Here is a 19,062-nt window from a genome sequence, read left to right as displayed (position 1 = left end):
GTGTAGATGAACAGTGAAAATCCTCGCATAAAAATGCATGTAGTCCACTATCAGCGTGAAAGTAATTACCCAGTATCCCCAAAGCAATTATGTCATGCTTGGCTGTGTTGACATTTGAAGAAAATGACCTCCCATCCAAGTCTACGAAGTCTACAAACGATTGACCATAAAAAAAAATATCGACTCCTATGTTGCATATGCCTGTGGATTATATGGATTATACCCTGTACATGCCTAGTTCTGTATTTTTTTTAAAGATTGGGTTGGCATAATAACAAACCAGGTGTTTCAATCTGACAAATATTTTACCTCAAAGTGAGTAGAAGACTATATATGAGAAATAAGGCAATATTGACTAAAGGATCCCAAGACTCTCTGGAATAGAGGGATGATTGATGATGGATGCTGAAAAGGAAAAACATATATATAGCTGTGGGCAGCAATGGTCAGGTTCCACAGTATGGCAGAAAGGACATCAGATCATTTGGATAACAAAGCAACCACTCTATCATGTAGGAATTTAGTGTGGTCCATGATAGTGATTATAGGTTTTGAGTTAAAACGCCACAATGGAGTGGATTTACAGTGATTTGAATTGACATGTAAAATTCCTTCGCTTTTTCTCAAACTAAGGTTAAACATGTACATGTAATTTGGTGTCATTTGGTTCATGAGAAGAAGATTTTAGAAGTTTTTTTAATTTTTTTTAATGTTTGCATATTAGTGTATGCGCTAATATGAATCTACTGGCATAGTGTTGGCATCTTTGAATGCATCAATGTTATTTTCACAAACTCTTTAGGGACTATTGTGATGAGTCCAAAGACCTCATTTGGAGTGAATCTGACTTTTAGATTTTTTTAATGGTTATTTTAAGCATTAGCGTTGCATAGTAAAAAAGGTTCATGTCAATAGCTTCCCTATTTATTAAGATATCAATGCCAAACGTAACATGGTTCATCCTGGTAATGACCCTAAAAAGTTTCAAGTTGAAACTGGCCGTTGTGGAGTGGATTTTACAAAGGATTTAAATGGACACATCAATTCTGATTTCCTGATTGATCAATAACTCAGCCATCTCTTATCCAATCCCTTAGTTGGTGCTATTTGGACGTATGGTTCATGAGAAGATTTTCAAAGATTGTAAAAAAAAATGGTAAAAAAATAAAAATAAGATTGAGGAAAATCTATGCTGACGGACCTTATGGGTCCTTGAGGGAAATTTGTTCAGCATGAGGAAAGACACCTACATACAAAGTAGGCCAAATGGGGTGACGATATGAGGGTTTAAGTGAAGACAATAACAATAGATTTCACAGCGTGAACCCCTAATAAAATCACAGACGATGATCGCAGAGACTTGTGGACTTGGAAGGGAAGGTTTGTTTCTTTCATTTTCCTGTTGCAAATTCTCCTGAAAGTAAGATATTTTTCGAGTAAGATCATGTACGGAGAAGTGAAATATAAAGAAGGCTCTTGTAAAAGAAGCACTTTGGTATTTCGACTGCTTCCCAAATGGCACCCTATGTCCTAGATAGTAGACTACTTTTGACCAAAGTACTGGTCAAAAGAGCGGCACTTTATAAAGAATAGGGTGCTATTGGGGAAGCAGACATCCTCTCCAGTACATATTCTGTGATCCAGATCCACCCTGGAGTATTGGGTGATTCACTAGCTGACAGAAGTGACAGACGGAAACGTTGGCATCATTACATGTATTAACTTAGATCCTGCCTGAAATAAAGGAGAGGCTGTTGTGTGACTTACAGTATAGTCCATTAATGATATGAGGACAAATACTAGCCTGGTCCCAGATCTGTTTGTGCTCTTGCCAAATCCATTGCTCATTGTCATGCCATGTCGTGCATGACCAGAAGTTGGCATGATATCACAAACAGACTGGCACTCAGGCTAGACGAATACCAACATTGGTGTATGATACTGGGAGAGTACAACCCCAAACACTAGTATAGATCATATTAAAATAACATAATTGAATGGAAATATGAAAAGGTAATAGGCTAGATCCATGATCCCAAAAGGACTGTCAATTTTTATATTAGGTATTCCGACTCATAATGGTCTTGACATCTTGAAGAAGAAAACAGCAGAACAACAGATTTTTACCTTGTCATCTCGAGGATTCAATCTAGCAACCTTTTGGTTACTAGTCCAACTCTCTAACCACTAGGCTACCTGCCGCCCTGTATGCACTCTCTACTGTATGTCGCTCTGGATAAGAGCATCTGCTAAATGACTCAAATGTAAAATATGCACTACAAAATGATTCAAACAAGTTTACACTGAGAATACCAAACATTAAGAACCCCTCCCTAATATTGAGTTGCACCCCCCCACCTTTTGCTCTCAGAACAGCCTCAATTTGTCGGGGCATGGGCTCCACAAGGTGTCGAAAGCGTTACACAGGGATGCTGGCCCATGTTAACTCCAAAGCTTCCCACAGTTGTGTCAAGTTGGCTTGATGTCCTTTGGGTAGTGGACCATTCTTGATACACACGGGAAACTGTTGAGTGTGAAAAACACAGCAGCATTGCAGTTCTTGACACAAACCGGTGCACCTGGCATCTACTACCCTACCCTGTTCAAAGTCACTTACATTTTTTGACTTGCCAATTCACCCTCTGAATGGCACACATACACAATCCATGTCTCAAGGCTTAAAAATCCTTCTTTAACCTGTCTCCACCCCTTTATATACACTGATTGAAGTGGATTTAACAAGTGACATCAATAAGGGATCATAGCTTTCACCTGGATTCACCTGGTCAGTCTATGTCATGGAAAGAGCGGGTGTTCTTAATGTTTTGTATACTCAGTGTATATTCTATAGACAAGTGGCAAAAGTGCCATTCCCAGTGTCCTTGGTTGCCACTTGGAGACAGGCAGCCTGCAACACACTTCTCTGTAGGGCCTTACACTCGTTCACATGAGTCTGCACAGAGCATGGTTGTGTGTGCAGTTGCTTGAGATCTGCCCTGGTTGGCTGTAGCTATGTTAGTTTAGGGCAGGAATAGGCAGCTAGATACAGCCACAGGCCGATTTCTGCCGGGGGCCGGAAAATAAATATTGTAATTTGTACACTGCAAATTGCTCCCTTTGTACACTGCAAACTGCTCCCTAAAACACTTCAGCGAGCAGGCCTTTCTAATCGACCTGGTCCGGGTATCCTGGAAGGATATTGACCTCATTCCGTCAGTAGACGATGCCTGGTTATTCTTTAAAAGTGCTTTCCTCACCATCTTAAATAAGCATGCCCCATTAAAAAAATGTTGAACCAGGAACAGATATAGCCCTTGGTTGACTCCAGACCTGACTGCCTTTTGACCAGCACAAAAACATCCTGTGGCGTACTGCATTAACATCGAATAGCCCCCACGATATGCAACTTTTCACGGAAGTTAGGAACCAATACACACAGGCAGTTAGGGAAGCAAAGGCAAGATTTTTAAAACAGACATTTGCATCCTGTAGCACAAACTCAAAAAAATTCTGAGACACTGTAGAGTCCATGGAGAATAAGAGCACCTCCTCCCAGCTGCCCACTGCACGGAGGCTAGGAAACATGGTCACCACCGATAAATCCAAGATGATTGAGAATTTCAATAAGCATTTTTCTACGGCTGACCATGCTTTCCACCTGACTACACCTACCCCGGTCAACAGCCCTGCACCCCCCACAGCAACTTGCCCCAACCTCCCCCATTTCTCCTTCACCCAAATCCAGATAGCAGCTGTTCTGAAAGAGCTGCAAAACTTGGACCCGTACAAATCAGCTGGGCTAGACATTCTGGACCGTCTCTTTCTAAAAATATCTGCCACAATTGCTGCAACCTCTATTACTAGCCTGTTCAACCTCTCTTCCGTATCCTCTGAGATCCCCAAAGATTGGAAAGCTGCCGTGGTCATCCCCCTCTTCAAAGGGGAGACACTCGAGACCCAAACTGTTACAGATCTAAGCCAGGGCGGCAGGCAGCCTAGTGGTTAGAGCGTTGGACAAGATCGAATCCCCGAGCTGACAAGGTACAAACCTGTGGTTCTGCCCGTGAAAAGGCCCTTGAGCCGTCATTGAAAATAAGAATTTACCTAGTTAAATAAAAGTACAAATAAAAAAAGAAATCCTACCCTGCCTTTCTAAGGTCTTAAGCCAAGTTAACAAACAGATCAGCAACCATTTAGAATCCCACTGTACCTTCTCCGCTATGCAATCTGGTTTCCGAGCTGGTCATGGGTGCACCACAGCCACGCTCAAGGTCCTAAACGATATCATAAAGGCCATCGATAAAAGACTTTACTGTTTAGCCGTATTCATCGACCTGGCCAAGGCTTTCGACTCTGTCAATCACCACATTCTTATCGGCAGACTCAACAGCCTTGGTTTCTCAAATGACTGCCTCGCCTGGTTCACCAACTACTTCTCAGACAGAGTTCAGTGTGTCAAATTGGAGGGCCTGTTGTCCGGACCTCTATGGGGGTTCGCCACATGGTTCAATTCTCGGACCGACTCTTTTCTCTGTATACATCAATAATGTCGCTCTTGCTGCTGGTGATTCTCTGATCCACCTCTACGCAGATGACACCATTCTGTATACTTCTGGCCCTTCTTTGACACTGTGTTAACTAACCTCCAGACGAGCTTCAATGCCATACAACTCTCCTACAACTTTGGCGATGTCATTTATAAAATAGCCTCCAACACTCTACTCAGCAAACTGAATGCAGTCTATCACAGTGCCATCTGTTCTGTCACCAAAGCCCCATATACTACCCAGCACTGCGACCTGTATGCTCTCGTTGGCTGGCCCCCGCTTCATATTCGTCGCCAAACCCACTGGCTCCAGGTCATCTATAAGTCTTTGCTAGGTAAAGCCCCGCCTTATCCCAGCTCACTGGTCACCATAGCAGCACCCACCCGTAGCACGCGCTCCAGAAGGTATATTTCACTGGTCACCCCCAAAGCCTATTCCTCCTTTGGCCGCCTTTCCTTCCAGTTCTCTGCTGCGAATGACTGGACCGAATTCAAAAATCACTGAGGCTGGAGACTCATATCTCCCTCACTAACTTTAAGCATCAGCTGTCAGAGCAGCTCACAGATTATTGCACCTGTACATAGCCCATCCAACTACCTCATACCCATATTGTTATTATTTATTTATTTCTTCTCCTTTGCACCCCAGTATCTCTACTTGCACATTCATCTTCTGCACATCTATCACTCCAGTGTTTAATTTCTAAATTCTAATTACTTTGCCACTACGGCCTATTTATTGCCTTACCTCCCTAATCTTACCTCATTTGCGCACACTGTATATAGACTTTTTTCTATTGTGTTATTGACTGTACATTTGTTTATTCCATGTGTAACTGTGTTGTTGTTTGTGTCGCACTGCTTTGCTTTATCTTGGCCAGGTCACAGTTGTAAATGAGAACTTGTTCTGAACTGGCCTACCTGGTAAAATAATACAAAATAGACCACAACTAAGCCCAAAAGATATTGTATTTGAAAATGACAATAATTTAATACCTTTACAGCATTGAGACACGATCGCGTACATTTTTTGATTTGTGTGAAAACTTGGCAACAGATTTCCTTAATGATATCTTTTTTTTGCTGAATTCCTGGTTAATTTTGTCTTTTTTGGCCAAAAACTAAAATCCCCCCAAAATTTGGGGGTGCAAAAAAAAACCTCTCACGGGACAATTGTGACTATATAGAAATAATGATGTCAAAATTGCAAAGGATTTCTATCAGCCTAATGGAGGTGTAGATTACATCTCACATTCCAGTGTTCAAACTTCTAAACAAGGCTGCATGGGATTTATCGTAATGTGACTCCTTGCAGCCAATGGCAATGTCCGCTTTAGGTATAATGTCAGGAGCTGCTTGTGGATTTGAAAGCTCTAATGCAGTTCCACCTCCGACACTGCCAAAACAACCGCTATGCAGATGTCGGCTAAAGCGGATCTGTTTGAATAGAGCCCTTAGAATAGGGAAAGTAGTATGAAGGTGGATGTCATGTAATGTGCATGAAATTATGCCCCATTTGGAGAAAACTCAATTAATAGAGAGTGATTAGGGGATATTGTGACATGGCCCTCGAAGAGTTTCTGTTTAATTGATTGCTTTATTAATGAAAGAGTCTCATGAAGAGTCTCAGGAAGTCTGCCTGAGCGGTGATGATGAATTAGAGAGAGAGAGAGAAAATAAAGAGAGGGAGAAAGATTGGAGAGAGAGAGCGAAGTGGAAAGAGGAGGAGAAAGAGGATATATTAAACATTATCATAGGTCAAGAGTGACATTGCACTTTTATGGACTTGAAATAGCTTTCATGTAATATTTTCGTTAGAAGCACTATTTCCCCTCAAACTCTGAAAAAAGTGGAAGTAAGTGTAACAAATGAACAAACTATAGGCTAATGCATGGAGAACTGAAGAATAATACTTGGGGAACAGAGGCTACAATGTATCGAACAGAACTTAAGACTGAGGTATTGCTATGCACATACACACACACACACACAATCCCACCCCACCCAAACACAATCCTAAACACTGTTAATTCTCTGCTGTGTATGGTCCTACTGGCAAATCTCAACTCAGTTGCTAGGCAACCGTTGAACTTATTATACCATCTGTATCATGACTGCAGTGGCCTGGTGGGGGTGGGGACGTGGGTGGAGGGTCAGAGGAGGGAATGTGTGAAGGGGGTTGGTTGAGAATAATGATGAAACGGGGGACTTCATTTAGACCCTGTGCTTGATTGGGAGAGACAGCGATGCACAGACCTGTCTACTTCTCAGCCCCACCAGTCTGCCAACCTCTTATCTATTTTATCATCATAACCATACCCAATGTCGATTTGATGAGCAATGCCAAGCAACGCCTCAGGTTAGATTAAGAAGATGGAGGGTGTCATTTCGGGAACACTCCAAACATGAAATATAAAAATGCACTCTTTCCTTTTTGACTCATCGATATTGTCACGTTCTGACCTTAGTTCTTTTGTTATGTCTTTGTTTTGGTATGGTCAGGGCGTGAGTTGGGTGGGTTGTCTATGTTAGTTTTTCTATGATTTGCTATTTCTGTGTTTGGCCTGATATGGTTCTCAATCAGAGGCAGCTGTCAATCGTTGTCCCTGATTGAGAACCATATTTAGGTAGCCTGTTTTCGATTGTGTTTTGTGGGTGATTGTTTTCTGTTTTCTGTTGTGTCTGCACCAGCCAGAACTGTTTTCGGTCGCTTCTCTTTGTTATTTTGTTATTTCCGCGTTCATTTAATAAATATGGACACATACCACGCTGCACCTTGGTCCTCACCTTCTTCCACCGACGATGACCGTTACAGATATGTTCTTTTTTGGTAGGCTGTAACCAGGCAGAGATCAAATTTAAATCTTTAGTTGGAATTTAAATATGAGTAGGCCTACCAACCAAATATCACTTTAAAAAAGTGTGGGACTATTTGTTCAGCTGTATAAAAAAGAGGAAGGGAAAATCAAGTCACTTCACACTATGGGCCCTGGTCAAAATTAATGCACCAAAAAGGGAATAGGGTGCCATTTTGGATGAAGCCACTGTCTTAGTCTGTCCATGGAACTGCAGTGTGGATTCACAGGCATTCCAGTCTCTTCTGCTGCACCAGCAATGTGACTTTTTCCCTCGGCCTCAAGGCTGAGTTGGAAGGAAGTTTAATAGTCAACCTTAAAGCAGCAATCAGCAGTAGAAGTTTAAAATGGCGCCAGAAGAAATGGCAGCAATTTTACGGCCGCCCAACCAATTGTGCTATTATGTGGGGGTTTTTCACGTTATTTGTAACTTATTTTGTACATAATGTTTCTGCAACCGTATCTTATGGGAAAAGAGCTTCTGGATATCAGGACAGCGATCACTCACCTCGGATTAGACAAAGATTTTTTCTTCAACAAGCAAGATGCACAGGACATTCTCCAAACACCCGACAGGGCCAACATCCCCGTTATTTGAAAGAGGAAGCAACGCAGGTCGCTTACAATATATATATATATACAATATAGAGTATATTGTCATAATATGCAGGCCACACTACTTGCCTAGAGAGTTTTCAGCTATACTTATCGTGGCTGTTTATTTACCACTACAGACAGATGCTGGCACTAAGACCGCACTCAGTCAGCTGTATAAGGAAATAAGAAAACAGGAAACCACTCACCCAGTGGCGGCGCTCCTAGTGGCCGGAGACTTTAATGCAGGGAAACTTAAATCAGTTCGACCAAATTTCTATCATGTTAAATGTGCAAACAGAAGGAAAAATATTCTAGATCACCTGTACTCCACACACAGAGACGCGTACAAAGCTCTCCCTCACCCTCCATTTGATAAATCCGACCACAATGCTATCCTCCTGATTCCTGCTTACAAGCAAAAATTAAAGCAGGAAGCACCAGTGACTCGGTCAATAAAAAAGTGGTCAGATGAAGCAGATGCTAAACTACAGGACTGTTTTGCTATCACAGACTGGAACATGTTCCGGTATTCTTCCGATGGCATCGAGGAGTACGCCACATCAGTCACTGGCTTTATCAATAAATGCATTGAGTCCTCACAGTGACTGTACATACATACCCCAACCAGAAGCCATGGATTACAGGCAACATTCGCACTGAGCTAAAGGGTAGAGCTGCCACTTTCAAGGTGTTAGACTCTAACCCGGAAGCTTACAAGAAATCCTGCTATGCCCTGCGACAAACCATCAAACAGGCAAAGTGTCAATACAGGGCTAAGATTGAATCATACTACACCGGCTCCGACGCTCGTCTTATGTGGAAGCGCTTGCAAACTATTACAGACTACAAAGGGAAGCACAGTCGCGAGCTGCCCAGTGACACAAGCCTACCAGACGAGCTAAATCACTTCTATGCTCGCTTCGAGGCAAGCAACACTGAGGCATGCATGAGCACGAGCTGTTCCGGACGACTGTGTGATCACGCTCTCCGTAGCCAACGTGAGTAAGACTTTAAACAGGTCAACATACACAAGGCTGCGGGGCCAGACTAATTACCAGGACGTGTGCTCCGGGAATGTGCTGACCAACTGGCAAGTGTCTTTACTGACATTTTCAACATGTCCCTGATTGAGGAAACTAGAAAGTTTTGGCATGGGTCCTGAGATCCTCAAAAGGTTCTACAGCTGCAACATCGAGAACATCCTGACTGGTTGCATCACTGCCTGGTACGGCCGTGCAGAGGGTAGTGCGCACAGCCCAGTACATCACTGGGGCTAAGCTGCCTGCCATCAAGGACCTCTACACCAGGCGGTGTCAGAGGAAGGCCTCAGCCACCCCAGTCACAGACTGTTCTCTCTACTACCGCATGGCAAGTGGTACCGGAGTGCCAAGTCTAGCACAAAAAGGCTTCTCAACAGTTTTTACCCCCAAGCCATAAGACTCCTGAACATGTAGTCAAGTGGCTACCCGGACTATTTGCATTGTGTTCCCCCCCCCAAACCCCTTTTTTTATGCTGCTGCTACTCTGTTTTTCATATATGCATAGTCACTTTAATTATACATTCATGTACAGTGAGGGGAAAAAGTATTTTATCCCTTGCTGATTTTGTACGTTTGCCCACTGACAAAGAAATGATCAGTCTATCATTGTAATGGTAGGTTTATTTGAACAGTAAGAGACAGAACAACAACAACAAAATTCCAGAAAAATGCATGTCAAAAATGTTATAAATTGATTTGCATTTTAATGAGGGAAATAAGTATTTGACCCATCTGCAAAACATGACTTAGTACTTGGTGGCAAAACCCTTTTTGGCAATCACAGAGGTCAGACGTTTCTTGTAGTTGGCCACCAGGTTTGCACACATCTCAGGAGGGATTTTGTCCCACTCCTCTTTGCAGATCTTTTCCAAGTCATTAAGGTTTCGAGGCTGACTCGAACCAGCCACGAATCTTCAGCTCCCTCCACAGATTTTCTATGGGATTAAGGTCTGGCGACTGGTTAGGCCACTCCAGGACCTTAATGTGCTTCTTCTTGAGCCACTACTTTGTTGCATTGGCTGTGTATTTTGGGTCATTGTCATGCTGGAATACCCATCCACGACCCATTTTCAATGCCCTGGCTGAGAGAAGGAGGTTCTCACCGAAGATTTGACGGTACATGGCCCCGACCATCGTCCCTTTGATGCGGTGAAGTTGTCCTGTCCCCTTAAAAGAAAAACACCCCCAAAGCATAATGTTTCCACCTCCATGTTTGGTGGTGGGGATGGTGTTCTTGGGGTCATAGGCAGCATTCCTCCTCCTCCAAACACTGAGAGTTGAGTTGATGCCAAAGAGCTCCATTTTGGTCTCATCTGACCACAACACTTTCCCCCAGTTGTCCTCTGAATCATTCAGATGTTCATTGGCAAACTTCAGACGGGCATGTATATGTGCTTTCTTGAGCAGGGGGACCTTGCGGGCGCTGCAGGATTTCAGTCCTTCACGGCGTAGTGTGTTACCAATTGTTTTCTTGGTGACTATGGTCCCAGCTGCCTTGAGATCATTGACAAGATCCTCCCGTGTAGTTCTGGGCTGATTCCTCACCGTTCTCATGATCATTGCAACTCCACGAGGTGAGTTGCATTGATCCCCAGGCTGAGGGAGATTGACAGTTCTTTTGTGCTTCTTCCATTTGCGAATAATCGCACCAACTGTTGTCACCTTCTCACCAAGCTGCTTGGCGATGGTCTTGTAGCCCATTCCAGCCTTGTGTAGGTCTACAATCTTGTCCCTGACATCCTTGGAGAGCTCTTTGGTCTTGGCCATGGTGGAGAGTTTGGAATCTGATTGATTGATTGCTTCTGTGGACAGGTGTCTGTTATACAGGTAACAAACTGAGATTAGGAGCACTCCCTTTAAGAGTGTGCTCCTAATCTCAGCTCATTACCTGTATAAAAGACACCTGGGAGCCAGAAATCTTTCTGATTGAGAGGGGGTCAAATTTTTATTTCCCTTATTAAAATGATATCATTACAATTATAGACGGATCATTACTTTGTCAGTGGGCAGACGTACAAAGTCAGCAGGGGATCAAATACGTTTTTCCCTCACTGTACATACTACCTCAATTCGGCCAACCAACCAGTGCTCCCACACATTGGCTAACCGGGATATTTGCATTGTGTCCTGCCACCCGCCAACCCCTTTTTATGCTACTGCTACTCTCTGTTCATCATACAGTGGGGGGGGCAAAAAAGTATTTAGTCAGCCACCAATTGTGCAAGTTCTCCCACTTAAAAAGATGAGAGAGGCCTGTAATTTTCATCATAGGTACACTTCAACAGACAAAATGAGAAAAAAAAAATACAGAAAACCACATTGTAGGATTTTTAATGAATTTATTTGCAAATTATGGTGGAAAATAAGTATTTGGTCAATAACAAAAGTTTCTCTCAATACTTTGTTATATACCATTTGTTGGCAATGACAGAGGTCAAATGTTTTCTGTAAGTCTTCACAAGGTTTTCACACACTGTTGCTGGTATTTTGGCCCATTCCTCAATGCAGATCTCCTCTAGAGCAGTGATGTTTTGGGGCTGTTGCTGGGCAACACAGACTTTCAACTCCCTCCAAAGATTTTCTATGGTGTTGAGATCTGGAGACTGGCTAGGCCACTCCAGGACCTTGAAATGCTTCTTACAAAGCCACTCCTTCATTGCCCAGGCGGTGTGTTTGGGATCATTGTCATGCTGAAAGACCCAGCCACGTTTCATCTTCAATGCCCTTGCTGATGGAAGGAGGTTTTCACTCAAAATCTCACGATACATGGCCCCATTCATTCTTTCCTTTACATGGATCAGTCGTCCTGGTCCCTTTTGCAGAAAAACAGCCCCAAAGCATGATGTTTCCACCCCCATGCTTCACAGTAGGTATGGTGTTCTTTGGATGCAACTCAGCATTCTTTGTCCTCCAAACACGACGAGTTGAGTTTTTACCAAAAAGTTCTATTTGGTTTCATCTGACCATATGACATTCTCCCAATCTTCTTCCGGATCATCCAAATGTTCTCTAGCAAACTTCAGACAGGCCTGGACATGTACTGGCTTAAGCAGGGGGACACGTCTGGCACTGCAGGATTTGAGTCCCTGGCGGCATAGTGTGTTACTGATGGTAGGCTTTGTTACTTTGGTCCCAGCTCTTTGCAGGTCATTCACTAGGTCCCCCCGTGTGGTTCTGGGATTTTTGCTCACCGTTCTTGTGATCATTTTGACCCCACGGGGTGAGATCTTACGTGGAGCACCAGATCGAGGGAGATTATCAGTGGTCTTGTATGTCTTCCATTTCCTAATAATTGCTCCCACAGTTGATTTCTTCAAAACAAGCTGCTTACCTATTGCAGATTCAGTCTTCCCAGCCTGGTGCAGGTCTACAATTTTGTTTCTGGTGTCCTTTGACAGCTCTTTGGTCTTGGCCATAGTGGAGTTTGGAGTGTGACTGTTTGAGGCTGTGGACAGGTGTCTTTTATACTGATAAGTTCAAACAGGTGCCATTAATACAGGTAACGAGTGGAGGACAGAGGCGCCTCTTAAAGAAGAAGTTACAGATCTGTGAGAGCCAGAAATCTTGCTTGTTTGTAGGTGACCAAATACTTATTTTCCACCTTAATTTGCAAATAAATTCATTAAAAATCCTACAATGTGATTTTCTGGATTTTTTTTCTCATTTTGTCTGTCATAGTTGAAGTGTACCTATGATGAAAATTACAGGCCTCTCTCATCTTTTTAAGTGGGAGAACTTGCATAATTGGTGGCTGACTAAATACTTTTTTGCCCCACTGTATATGCATAGTCACTTTAACCATATCTACATGTACATACTACCTCAATCAGCCTGACTAACCGGTGTCTGAATGTAGCCTCACTACTTTGGTAGCCTCGCTACTGTATATAGCCTGTCTTTTTACTGTTGTTTTATTTCTCTACCTACCTATTGTTCACCTAATACCTTTTTTGCATTATTGGTTAGAACCTGTAAGTAAGCATTTCACTGTAAGGTCTACTACACCTGTTGTATTCGGCGCACGTGACAAAAACTTTTTGATTTGATTAGAAACAAAGTGTTTGGTAAAAAGCTTATGGATGGGGCTTGAGAAATGTAATCCTTCTTAAATTCATAGAGTTATGGATGCAAGAGTGACCATCCATGACATCAAAAGTATAGTTTTATCAATGTTGAGGCTATAGTGTTTGTTTACATTTACTTTGTTTATAAACATTGGAGTAAAACATGCATATATTTTGGGTTCTGATGGGGTACGACCGTTGAACTAAGCTCATGAGACATTTATGAGTTATATTCTTCAAGAATCAATGGGTACATATTAGGGGTGAAGCGGTTCACAAAACTCACGGTCAGTTCGGTACGATATGGTACAGCGACAAAATAAATGCCTGAGAAATATGTCATTTGTATTTAGATTTTCCATTTATTATAATAGTATACATGGGTAGTGTCACGTGTGCTCCCTCTCCAGCCTCTAGGTCACCAGGCTGCTTGTTAGGGCACACACCTGTCACCAGCGTTAGGTGCATAATGACACTCACCTGGACTCCATAACCTCCTTGATTACCTGCCCTTTATTTGTCACTCTGTTTGGTTTCTTCCCCAGTCATCATTGTCCCTGTTTTATGTCAGTGCGCTGTTCATGTTTTTTGTTTTGTTAATTTATTAATTAAATGTTTTCACTCCCTGAACTTGCTTCCCGACTCTCAGCGCACTCGTTACAGGTAGCTTGAATTCCCAGGAGTATATGGAAACAAGGGGTCAACAAAAAAAAGCAGTGCCTGCCTTATAACATGAAATAAAATAGTCATTTAAAACAGAACTTCAACAAGAGTGCATAGTCCAACAGCATATATCAAAATTAAGTCACATAGCAATGCCTTAAATAAAATAGGACCACTTGAGACTGGTTACTTGAAAAAATGTCTTTCAAGTTTTACTTTAAGAACATTAGTCTATCCACATTATCTGCAGTGAGCACAGATCGGCTTGCTGTGACAATGTCAGCCGCTGTAGAGAATACCCTCTCGCTAGGGACAGAGGTCCCGGGCACAGCCAGGTAGTGCTTTGCTAACATGGCAACCTGAGGGTATATTAACTCTTTGGTCTTCCACCATTTAGTGGATCAGCATCCAGGGGAATAGTCCACTGCCCTGTATGAGGTCACCTCCTCCTCTATGACCTTTGACTTGGTTCCCTGCTCCTGTGTCGTGAACAACTCCCCAAAAAGCTCAGCCATGGCAGACTTTTTTTCTGGAGGAGAACCCCTGTTGTCTGCCGTCTCTGGAGAGGGGTTGGCTCCTGTGGTATCTGTGGCTTGGCCCTGCAGAATTCAATTAGATGAAAATGATTATCTCTGAAGTGGCTTTAAAAATATGATTTGTTTTTAGAAATATATATCAGAAACTTATAACAATTACAATTATTACTTTATAATGAATTGTTAAATCACTAATTAATAATAGTCACATTAACAAAATAAATACAATATTTGTTGTATATTGGTCAAAATCTCTGCTGTGAGTTCATTGTAGACTCTCAGACGAGCAGCAGCATCCAGGTGCAGCAGGGACTTGAACCGAAGCTGTGCTCTTGTGTAAGAAGTCTTGGACACCATGGCCAGCATATCTAGGCTCCGGTTTAACTCTGATAGCAGTCTTGACATCCCTTACTGCGGGTTCATCTTCATCAGATGACACCATTGATTTCAGGATCATTGTTTTCATGGGCAGGACCATGAAAACTGATGGAAGGCTCTCAGTGCATATCAGTGTTGTGACTGTTTTGAGAGGTTTGCACACTTTGATAACTTCCTCTGCTAGCCTTATGTCATTTTCAGACAAAGTCACAACATATTTGACATTCTTCCTCACAGCTTGATCAGTCAGTGTAGAATACACCGCAACTTTCTGCTCAAGGTATCTCTCAGCCATGTCATGGCTTGAATTCCATCTAGTAGGAACATCTTGGATTAGTTTGTGGTTTGGCAGCTCCAGCATCTCCTGTTTTGTCTTGAAAACATTTGCAGCAGTTGTGCTTTTATGAAAGAAGGATACCACCTTCCTGATCTTTGCTAGGAGGCGAGAGATTGGATTCACTGACATTGCTTTTTGAGATGCTAGATTAATAATGTCAGCAAAGCATCCTATCTGTGGCCCCAATCCAGCTAGTGCAACTGCATTTACAATTTTTCTAGGGTTGTCAATGGTCACAGGAATCGTTACGTTATCCCTCTCTAACTTCCACACTGCAACAACTTCCCTTAGCTCTTCCCTCAAGTTTAGACTGGTGTGACTCCTCTCAAGGGGACGTGTTTGAAGGACATGGCTTTTTATCTCTCACTCTACCGTAATGAAATGAGCCGTTACAGTGAGGTAGCTCTCTGTAGCTCTAGACGTCCAACTGTCTGTTGTTAGAGCAACAGCCTGCGTTTCTGACAACTCGCTCTCAAGGTGTTCTTTTGTATAAGGCAGGTATTAATATCTGGGAAAAATGTGTACAGGAGGGATAGTGAAGCGAGGCTCGAGATATATATATATTCCCCCCCCCCCCCAGCTATAAAATATGATTAATGTATCGTTCGGTTTGCAGTGCGTACCGAACCGTGCACTGTGGACCATGTACCAAACGGTTCAATACAAATACAGGTTCAATACAAATACACATACTGTTTCACTCCTAGTACAGTGCCTTGCAAAAGTATTCGGATATTCGGAATTGGATTCAGGTCTGGACTTTGACTTGGCCATTCTAACACCTGGATATGTTTATTTTTGAACTATTCCATTGTAGATGTTGCTTTATGTTTTGGATCATTGTCTTTTGGAAGACAAATCTCCGTCCCAGTCTCAGGTCTTTTGCAGACTCCATCAGGTTTTCTTCCAGAATGGTCCTGTATTTGGCTCCATCCATCTTCCCATCAATTTTAACCATCTTCCCTGTCCCTGCTGAAGAAAAGCAGGCCCAAACCATGATGCTGCCACCACCATGTTTGACAGTGGGGATGGTGTGTTCAGCTGTGTTGCTTTTACGCCAAACATAACGTTTTGCATTGTTACCAAAAAGTTACATTTTGGTTTCATCTGACCAGAGCACCTTCTTCCACATGTTTGGTGTGTCTCCCAGGTGGCTTGTGGCAAACTTTAAACAACACTTTTTATGGATATCTTTAAGAAATGGCTTTCTTCTTGCCACTCTTCCATAGAGGCCAGATTTGTGCAATATACGACTGATTGTTGTCCTATGGACAGAGTCTCCCACCTCAGCTGTAGATCTCTGCAGTTCATCCAGTGATCATGGGCCTCTTGGCTGCATCTCTGATCAGTCTTCTCCTTGTATGAGCTGAAAGTTTAGAGGGACGGCCAGGTCGCTGGTGCGCGATGAGTCAAGGACACCCCTACCGACCAAGCCCTCCCTAACCCGGGCGACGCTAGGCCAATTGTGCGTCGCCCCACGGACCTCCCGGTCGCGGCCGGTTACGGCTTGGGAAATCTTTTTGTATCCAAATCCGGCTTTAAACTTCTTCACAACAGTATCTCGGACCTGCCTGGTGTGTTCCTTGTTCTTCATGATGCTCTCTGCGCTTTTAACGGACCTCTGAGACTATCACAGTGCAGGTGCATTTATACGGAGACTTGATTACACACAGGTGGATTGTATTTATCATCATTAGTCATTTAGGTCAACATTGGATCATTCAGAGATCCTCACTGAACTTCTGGAGAGAGTTTGCTGCACTGAAAGTAAAGGGGCTGAATAATTTTGCACGCCCAATTTTTCAGTTTTTGATTTGTTAAAAAAGTTTGAAATATCCAATAAATGTCGTTCCACTTCATGATTGTGTCCCACTTGTTGTTGATTCTTCACAAAAAAATACAGTTTTATATCTTTATGTTTGAAGCCTGAAATGTGGCAAAAGGTCGCAAAGTTCAAGGGGGCCGAATACTTTCACAAGGCACTGTACATATCATTAATGTATAAGTCCAAAAATGTATGTAACAACTGCTGGTTGCCTCTTCAACTGCATATCTCAGAACGTAACTAAACAAAATAATTTGCTCAGTAAAGCTGAACGAAGCTGAAGCAGGTCATTTAAAAAGAACAACATGAGGGATGAATGCAAATAGGCCTGGTTGGTAATTAGTCCTATTGAATCTGGATATCTTGTGAACTTCAATTGACTTTGACACCCCTTGGTTGCTTCTGTGTATGATCATGTATTGAATTGAATGTCTGTGACGTGTGGAAACAACATATTGAAATCAATCCATATGTGCCCCTCCAAACTACACACATGCATATGAGCATGAACTTGCATGCATGCACACACACACGCACACACAAACATACACAGAATTAGAAACATGTGGAAATCATTGTGCATAAGCTGTGTTTGCTTTTAATTTTTTACCAATGTGTTTCCATGATGATGTTGGTACAGTGACATAATATCTATAGCAAGAAGAGGTCCAGAAGCCTCCTATTCTATTCAAGAGTATCGTCACATGGATCACATGCACCACTTTATATCTCCACTTTCCATCAGCTTTATGGCCAGATAAATCTCATGTAACAAATTACCAGCAGGCTATCGCCAATACTTCAGCCATCAATATCTCAGCTCTGTGTGATCTCAAGACATTTCCTGAGACAAACTATTTTTTATATCCTCGATTACAATGTGCAGTAGTCATGGGATTGCCTCAAGCTATCATACACCAACCCTGAAGAACTATTTTCTGTGAAATGGAATCTCTGCTGATTTTGCAAGGAACTCAAGTTTAAAGAAACCATGCCATCATGTGGAGGCACTTGTTAACCAGAAAAGAAATGTGGTTCTTTATTTTCTATAGAGAGAGAGATGGGCAGAGGCAGACAAGGAAAGAGGGGTACCAAGACTGAGCATGAGGGAGAAAATAAGAGGGAGCGAGTGAGCGAGATGAGAGAGAGATGGGAGGGGGAACATACAGTGCATTCAGAAAATATTCAGACCCCTTGACTTTTTTCAGATGTTGTTATGTTACAGTCTTATTCTAAAATGGCTTAAAGTGTTTTTTTTCCCCTCATCAATCTACACACAATACCGAATAATGACAAAGCAAAAACAGGTCTTTAGAAATGTTTGCTAATTTATTATAACTAAAATGTTAGAATCATATACATGTTAGAATCGCCTTTGGCAGCAATTACAGCGGTGAGTTTTCTGGGTAAGTCTCTGAGAGCACACCTGTATTTTTTTATATATTTTTTATTTATTTCACCAATATTTAGCCAGGTAGGCTAGTTGAGAACAAGTTCTCATTTTCAACTCACCATATTGAAAATGGCCAAGATAAAGCAAAGCAGTGCGACACAAACAACAGCACAGAGTTACACATGGAATAAACAAACGATACAATAGAGAAAGTCTATATACAGTGTGTGCAAATGATCTAGGATAAGGGTGGTGAGGCAATAAATAGGCCATAGTAGCAAAATTATTACAGTATGTCACATTGAACACTGGGGTGATAGATGTGTAGAAGATGAGTGTGCAAATAGCGGTACTGGGGTGCAAATAAATAAATACAAATATGGTGAGGTAGTTGGATGGGCTATTTACAGGTGCAGTGATCTGTGATTGTACAATAGTTGCACATTATTCTTTAAAAAAAATTCAAGGTCTGTCAAGTTGCTAGATGATTGCTAGACAGCCATCTTCAAGTCTGAACTGTAACTAGAACATTCAATGTTGTCTTGGTAATCAACTGCAGTGCATATTTGGCCTTATGTTTTAGGTTGTTATCCTGCAGAAACGTGAATTTGTCTGCCAGTGTCTGCTGGAAAGCAGAGTGAACCAGGTTTTCCTCTAGGATTTGTGGCGGAAGAATCAGAATTAGTTAGGTATTATAGATAATTATAATACCTTTTTCTCCTTTCTCATTTATCAAGTCTCACCTTGTGACGCATTCCACACATCTGTTGTTTGTTATGTAGACTATGGGGTGGATCTTTGCTACAAAATAATTTTGTAGTCTTTGTG

This window comes from Oncorhynchus mykiss, chromosome 16 (genome assembly GCF_057628025.1).
Source record: "Oncorhynchus mykiss isolate SJ-2025 chromosome 16, ASM5762802v1, whole genome shotgun sequence".
Classification (NCBI taxonomy): Eukaryota; Metazoa; Chordata; class Actinopteri; order Salmoniformes; family Salmonidae; genus Oncorhynchus; species Oncorhynchus mykiss.
This window is presented reverse-complemented; position numbering follows the sequence as displayed.